A 9,105-nucleotide genomic window follows, 5' to 3' on the forward strand; every position below is an offset into this window, starting at 1 on the left:
ATTCAAAAGAAATCTCCAAGTTTATTCCAATGGCATTTCATTATGTGTGCACGGGCATAATGATAGAATGGGAGCCAAAACTCTAATTTATTGAGTTGGAGAGAAAGATCGGGGCAACACAAAGTCAAAATATAACATTTTTCCTAAAAAGTCTCTCAAATTAACTTTTAAATCACTTTATGTCTCTCCCTTACCTAGGTGTCCCCTTTTGAGACAACTTATAAAAACATTTATCACTTAAGTTATAAATTAGAAGTCACTTTTTGGTTACTTAAGTAAAAATTATAAAATATTACTCCCATCACCTTAGAAACTATGTCAAGGCACTATAATCAATAACACTTCACACAAAAGTGAAGAGGGAACTAAAACTAAGACCAAGTTCCCAAAATAGAACTTACTAAAAATAACATATGCCAAAAATAGAAATGTTGTTGAAACACACTAAACATGCATGCTTTATCTCTCCACTGAACATCAATTCCCCTAACCAACTCCACTTAGCCAATGGGAATCTTGGGAATAGGCTAATGAAAGCATAACTAACTAGGAGAAAAAAAATGGACATTATGGTCCTCCCTCCCCAAAATTGCTTGTCCCAAGTAATTCCACTTCATAAACTAATTGACCCCAAACCAAACTCAAATAAACTCTAGGATCCCAAATAAGTCTAGGAGATCTATAGCCCCATCTTCTCAAAACATTGTATTATTGTGCTTCTACATAAATGATCTCTTGAAATCCTCCTATAAGAAGAGCACCAAGAAACAACAAAATCTTTGTCAACTCCTTAGCAATCATAAATATAAGGCACCATAGGAATAAACTCAAGAAAGTAAATGTTAACCCTCTCAATCTGAATATCCTGCACTCTAAATAATATGTATCTTTGTAAAGTAACATGTTGTCCCATCCATAAGTGAAAGCTAAAAATAAGAAGTTGCCACTATTTGGTGCTTGAATTCTTGGATCCAACACTAAACTTGGTCAGTTGCAATACTCATCCCCTTAATGTGAAACCAAAATTTAACCTTGTCGAGAGGTTGAATGGTCTAAAAAAACTCTAGACTATAGTTGTTCAAGTATGAATTTTTTGAATTCAACACTCCCAAAGAAAACCAATTACTACAATTCTAAAAATCCTTAGCCAAAATGAATTTTTTGTGCATTCCTTGGCTGCAAATTCACTTCCATGAGTCACCAACATATAATTGATCCAAATTTTGTTTAAATCATCTCTCCAGTTCACTTGTAGGAACACAAATGAACTCATAAAATGACTAAAAAAGATATTAATAATAGCATTTTTTCACTTTTTGGATCCATAACCTCCCATGGTATGTGTCTCCCATCATCTTTGATTCCCAATAACCCATGTTAACAATCCTAGGCATAAATAGTCACCCAAAACAAGGATCCACGCTAAGGTTTATAAATCTCTAAGGCACCATAGTGTTCCTCTTCTTGTAGTGAATCCATAGTCATCCATCATATCATATTGATCCCATTCATTTTCACCCATCTTTGAAGAAAACTATCATTAAGAACATGTTCTTCCCTTAAACCATCATCATGCATCTCAAAAAGAGGATTATAAAATATAAGCTCCACATCCATGTCAAAAAAGGGATATCCAAAATCTAAAAATAATTGTTACCTCCTTGTTGCGACTTGGTGATAGGAACATGATCAGATACACCCCACATTATTTGGTATGTAGCCTTATGGTATCCCTCCTATGTCATTCCTCTCAACACCACCATTTTATAACTACTCTAAAATTTCAAATCTATAGATTATGATGACCTCGCCAAGAGATTGAAGTCATTGCATACCAAGAACAACCTTTGTGTCTCTTGTGTTCTCTATGTAAAAATCATCATTGACTTCATAGTGGTTCAAAAGGAACCTCAATTAAGGAATATTCCTCATGTAATATATAGTGTGTTAATATATTACCATGACTCTAAAGCTACCAAACCTCATAGTTTATAGCCCTCTTTGTGCTACTATTATTGAAACAACCAAGATCACTTGCAAAAATAAAAATTCTACAAAAACAAGCAATATGAAAAATGATAAATATCATAAGAAATTAGTAGAAAATGTACAAAAGAGCCTTGCTTATAAAGACAACCAAGAAGAGGTGAGAAGGTAAGAGTGAAACTCTGATTACCCCTCCAAGTATGTAAAAAATCTGGGTATTTATTGAAAAGTGTTGGGACACTTGGTGAGTGTACATGAGGCGAGACAAAAGTCTAGCTAACCTCTAAGTGAGCCTAAGTTCATGAAACTGGGATTATGTAGTGTCCTTGAAGAAGCAACAAATAGGAAAAGAATCCATAAGTTGTTCTACAAAAAATTACATACTAGATAGAGAACAAAAAAATATGCACAGTGAAAAAAAATCATTAAAAATACCTCTATATGACTAAGAAATGATATTTTAAAGTTGACGGTAAAAAAAAAATAGGCCAACGAAGAGGAGTCCAAACTTGGGAGATGAAATGTTGATGTCACCATGATGTCAGCAAGTGCAAGAGAATATTCCTTTTATTCTCTACTGATGTGGCAAGTGATTGGGTCATTGACTAGGCATACAAACCTTTGACATGGTAGGTGACCTTGCATGTTGATTGGGTGTGCAAACCTCGGATGTGGCAAGTCACTATGGCTGCTAACATCAACAAATGGTTGTGGATGGCAACAAATTTTAGTTGATGAAATATTTCATCTACTGGATAAAATATTTTGGGTGGTTAAATAGAGTGTTAGCTTGTGTATGGGCCTCAAGAGGGATGACATCATCCTTCCATAGAGAATATTCCCTACACCTACATAGGGATAGAGAATATTCCCTACACATGCATAGGGATGATGTCACCCTTGGGGTGTACCCTATAAAAAATGTGTTTTTTTGGAAAAAAAAATTCTAACAAAAAAATGAATGCCTAGAAAAAAATTGTGCATGAGTTGAGGAGCCTAACTGGGTAACACATGGATATGGTACAAAAGTTGTATGAATACATACATCCTTACCATGCATGCCTCCCAAAATTCCCATAAGTCATTAGTCACCAAAAATGCAAATGTTATATAACAAAATTTGACTCTAGAGACTTTGGATTGCAACCATGACATTTATTTTCCTCCACGGCGCTCTGTTTTTTGCCTTATGCCTATGACCCTCATAAAATCAAGACTAAAAGAGATAATTTTTTAAAGAATGCTCTAATACCATGTTGAAACAACCAAGATCACTTGCAAAATTAAAAACTCTCCACAAATAATAAATAGCAAAATGAGAAATATCATAAGAAATTAGTTGAAAATGTACAAAAGAGTCTTGCTTATAAAGACAGCCAAAAAGAGGTGAGAAAGTAAGAGTGGAAATCTAACTACCCCTCCAAGTATACAACAAGTATAGGACTCTATGGACAAGTGTTGGGACACTTTATGAGTCTAGATAAGGTGACACAAAAGTCTAGATAACCTCTCAGTAAGCTTAAGTGTAGTATGAATAGGACTCAACTATGTAAGCTAAAAGAAAACAAGTTAGATAAAACCATTTTTCACACTAACACTTCTTTAAGTGATACTTAAGCAATAAAATAATTACAAAAAAGATGACTCCTGACAACATGGTTGCATAAGCTACTCATGTACAAAGGAAGATCTCTCATAAATAGAGAAAGGAAGAAAACCATATGGGAACAAAATTCCCCTCTAAAAGAGAGAAAGAGAAGGATAAGACTTCTTGCAAAGATGTCCACGTGAAGATGAATAATGATGAAGAACTCCTGAAGCATGTAAAGAACTATAAACTCTACCAAAATATGAACTAGAGTATGTTGGAATCAACAAAACTCCAAAGGTGTAAATCAAGAGATGGAATTATGATCAAAGAACACAAATAAAAAGCACAAGTGACCTATAGTACACTACTTAGAAGTGCCTAGTGTGAAACATATATAAAATAATCTCATAAAAGGATCCACTAAAATAATCCCCCATATGAGAGATACAAAAGAGTAGGTCTAGGTGACCTCCTATAAATTTGTGAAGTCCATAAGGCTCCACAAGGTTCCTCCATTGCTCCACTAAAAATAGAAAGAATTAGAAACACAAATGTCATAATACTCCCCTTAATCTTGATGAGGAAGTGATAATGGAAAACCAACTGAAATTGGGCACAAGAATGAGACCCGACATTAGATCAATTATTTCCCCCTAAGGAACACACATTCAGTTTTGTGGCACTTTATATGAGTGCATTTATAAAATTATATGTTGTGAGTTGATTTCTTACACATTTTATGCTATGAGGTGGACAATGAAGACATATATCAAAAAATATTCCAAACCTCAAAAAAGATGACAAAAACTAAAAAATGAAATCCCCATTATGTTAAACATGAACCCCCCTAAAAGTATACAAAGATAAGGCACTTTATTTTAATGCATTTATAGAATCTAAAAAATGTACAAGTCCTCAAAAGAGGTATATTTAGAATCTAATATTATAGAATATTGTCACAAAAAAATAATACCACCACTATGTAGAACTCAAAAAATTATGCAAGTTCAAAAAAAGGCACCCAAAAAGGTGCCCAATGAGCCCAAACAATCCTCTCAAAGTTTTAGAAACTGGGATTGTGTAGGGTGTCCTTTGAGAAATAGTAAATTATAGGAAAATTTCATACATCATTCTACAAAATAATAACACCACTAGATAGATCACAAACAAATATGCATAGAAGAAAAAAATTCACACAAAAAGGCATTTGTATGGTTGAGAAACGGTCTCCCAAAGTTGAGGGTAAGAACAAAATAGGCCAACAAAGAAGGATACAAACTTGGTGGATGAAATGTTGATGTTGGCAGGTGTAAGAGAATATTCCTAGTATATTCTACTAATGTGACAAGTGACTAGGTTGCCAACTATGCGTACAAACCTTTTGTGTGGTAGACAACTATGCATGTTGACTAGGCATACAAACCTCCAAGATGGCATGTAACTCTGCTTGATGACCTTAGCAAATGACACTAGATGAAAAAAAGTTTAGGAAATGGAATATCTTACCTATCAAACAAAATATTTTTCAATGTTAGAATAGAGTGTCGATCAGCATAGGAGCTTTCATAGGGATGATGTCACCCTTGGGGTGTACCTTACAAAAAAAACACATTTTTTGAAAAAAAAAATTAAAAATTCTATAATTGTTTTTGAATACTTGGAATAAAAAAAAAAATGTGAATTGAGTCCTAGCCTAGTTGACTAATGTATGGATGTGGTCGGTAGTTGTATGGATCCATACGGCCTTTCCATGGACCCTCACGAAATGCCCAAAAATCACCAATCACCAAAAATGCAAGTGTGATATGTTAAATTCATCTTTCATCCCTTTGAAATGAAATCATGATGTTTGTTTTGCTCCATGATGATACATTTTTGTCTTATGCCCATGACTCTCACAAAATCAAGACTAAAAGGGAGATTTTTTTAAGAATGCCTTGGTACCATGTTGAAACAACAAAGATCACTTGCAAAACTAAAAACTTTCTACAAACAAGCAATATGCAAAATGAGAAATATCATAAAAAATTAGTTGAAAATGTATAAAATAAAATTGTTTATAAAGGCAACCAAGAAGAGGTGAGAAGGTAGGAGTGAAGTTATGAGGACCCCTACAAGTATGCAACAAGTATAAGACTCTATGGACAAGTGTTGGGACACTTGGTGAGTGAGCTAAGACAAAAGTCTAGCTAACCTTTAAGTGATCTTAAGTGTAGTGTGAATAGGACTCAACTATGTAGGCTATAAGCAAACTAGTTAGATAAAAACACTTTTCACACTAACAACTATGTCCTTATTAATGAAATTATGTGTGGAACTAGTGTCAATAAGAGCAACAATTTTCTACCCTTTTAATATGCCTCTAACTCTAAATGAATCATACACCTTCACTTCCCTTCCCTTCACTTCCCTTCTCTAAACTAGTCTCTTTTGTTGACTTTTCTTCCTTACTATCCTCTACTCCAATTCGTTGGGACCTAAAGTTTTGATTATGATTTATTAATGAATATGCCTTCAATTGGCATTTTTTTACCCTTTTTTCACACACTTATGACCTATGGTCTATGGTTCATTGCATGTGAAACAAAGATTTTTCTTCCTTGCATCCTTTTTGAGTTTATCTTCCACTCTTTTTAAGGAGGACTCTTTGGGTTAAATGTTTTCCTTGTTATCATGTTTTTTACCCATTTCATCCTAGATGGTTTTTATGAGAACTTGTTTTTTCGGGACAACTAGCTCCGTGATTCTAGCCTCCTACAAACTAGTTGGATCAAAGGCCTTAACCCATCCTCTAATGGGTTTCATTAGTCCTTCACTGAAAAAAACTATTAAACCCCTCTGTAATATCCAAAACTATAATTGATAATCTCTGAAACCCTGATATATAGGCATTCATAGTATCATGTTGCTTTAGTTGTTCGGTCTCCTTGGAATGCAATGTTGGGTCCTTTTTTATCAAACCTTTCAATGAGCTTATTAGTATACTAATCATACAAAGTGATGGATATGTGACCCAAAGTGCTAAGGCCATGGTACCACCACTCATGTGCAATAGCATCCAAGTGTAGAGCGGAAAACTTAATTGCTCCATCCTTAGCTATAGGCCTAAGAACCAAGTAATTGCCCAGCTTCTAAACCCATTCTCTAGTGGTGTATTTTTCACTACCAATAAAGTGAGCAAGTGTAACCTTAGCCAAGGCTTTCTATAGGTCTCTATATACTACTACTCCTCTATGATCAGATTTTCCTTCTCCCTTCTTATTCTTCTATTCTATGAACTCATTGAATGTCAAATGATTTTTCATCACCTCAGGAAGGGTATCATACACTACAAAGTAATACCTCAACTCATCAACCAATAGAAGTAGATTCTCTTAAGCAACCTGTAACTCATCTCTATGTATAAAAGTGGGTTGTAAGGGCCTAGGCACTAAACTTGACACTATTGCTATAGTTTATCTCTCATTGTTACCCTACTTATTGGTAGAGTTGATTTCCCCATTATGTGTTTGATTTGTTGGATATTGTTGTTAACATGAGCTTGTATGGTTGTCATTGATGTCAAACCTGGTTATTTGAATGGGTGTTGGTCTAGATATGTTTTGTCAAACCTTGGTTATCTGGATGGATGTCGGTCTAACTACTCTTTTGGTGTTGGTTGTGTTATCATGTATTCAAGGTGGTCCGGAATGCTTTTGGTACTCTTCGGATATGTTGTTAATTGCATTATGGTTTAGTGGATCATATTCAGTCCAGATATGTGTTGGAAGATATGTTGATATGTTTGTTTGGGTCTCACCTTGGCATGTGGAGATTCACATGGAGTATTTTGCATTGGAAGTGGTTATGTGGCTAACTAGTTGATTATGTCTACACATTATGCTTTGTAACGTCCTTTGGAGTATATGTTCTAGCATGTGTGGATTGTCGAATCATTCATGGAATGATACATTGTAATTTGTTTTGGTTCCGTCTTTCTCCTAGAGTGGACCAATCTAAGTATTTTAAGTCTGGGTGGCTTATTTTGTGTAATATTACGTATTCAATTTTGGTCGACCCTCAATTAAGGTTTTTAATATTGTATCTCATATTTAACATGTGCAGATGGATGAATTGAGTGTTGATGAGAAGTTAATTGTGTCAGAAGTGTATGTGAATGATTTTCAAGCAGATTTGGTGTTTGTGGTGATGAGAAAGTCAGTTTGAAAATATCTTTGAAGCTGATATATTCTGCAAGATAGTGTGTTGTGATAGTGAAGATTATCAAAGATGTTTGTCATGTTATTGGTTGCTTGATTTTTGTTCAAGGATAATTTCATGATCAGGAGAATCCTTCTCAATTTCAATTCAACTATTTCATTCATTGTTGATTGACAATGAGTCCTTTGGTAGCAATTTGTATCTTGGTGAAGAAGTGTTCATCAGTTGTACAAGTCCTCTTGTATCTTGCCTAAGGTAGTGTGCCTTAGTTTTGCAATTCCTTCAGGTATTGATGCTCCTTGGCTACAAGCCTAAAATATTGTAAACATTGTTATTCATATTGTAACTTAGAATCTCATCATGGTTTTTCCCTTCTTGGGTTTTCCATGTAAATCTAGTGTTCATGTATTTATGTGTTTATGCTTATGTGTCGATGACTAAAGTGTTGTTAAATAAGTTGATTAATAATTGTTTTTGAAGTTTCGGACTGATCCACTCCCCCCTTAGTCATGTTGGGTGTTCAACATGATTGCCCTATGAATTGTATTGCACCCTTCGTGACATATTCAAATCAATATTTCCCATTAGGTGTGACATTATGTTCATCATAATATTAAACCTTCTTTCCACCCTTGTGTTTGGACTAACAAAACCAACTCTCCTTTATCTCTTTCTACCATATCACCTAACGAACTTGACAAATTAGGAGTGTTTTCTATTGAACTATCACTACTACTACCAAAGACCCTTTGCATTGTTTGATCCCCTAAAAATGGATTTGTGTCATATGTTGCTTGGATTGATTAGGTGGGGTTTGACTTGTTCCTACTCAAGTGATATTGACATGTAACTATAGGTCACATAACTCAACCCAACAGGCTAGCAAAAAAAATGTGCTCTGATACCACTATAATATGCAACCTTATTTTTTTGTCTTTACTATTGAATATTTTTAAATTTTAACATATAATGTTTTGTCAATATAAATGAAATATAAAAAATAATTTGATTTGATTTGGGTGAACCCACAATAGTGGGTTACACTTTGAGGGATGAACAAAAGTTGTCATTTGGCAAAAATAAAATTGTACACCCCTTCAAATGAATGGGACCCTTTGAGTGAAGGGATTTTTTTGTTTGTTTGAAGCAGGTACTTTGAACGAACGTCCTTATTTTAATGGGTTTGTTCAAAGGTTTCATCGGCCCAATTTTTTATTAATAAAAAAGAGTTTGATCAAATTCCCTCTTCAATCGAACCCTTTTATTTAGGGTTTTTTTTAGAAAAAAGATGTAACTGTCAAAAATGACAATTACATTGCCATTTTCAC

The sequence above is a fragment of the Cryptomeria japonica genome, chromosome 1, assembly GCF_030272615.1.
Source record: "Cryptomeria japonica chromosome 1, Sugi_1.0, whole genome shotgun sequence".
NCBI lineage: Eukaryota > Viridiplantae > Streptophyta > Pinopsida > Cupressales > Cupressaceae > Cryptomeria > Cryptomeria japonica.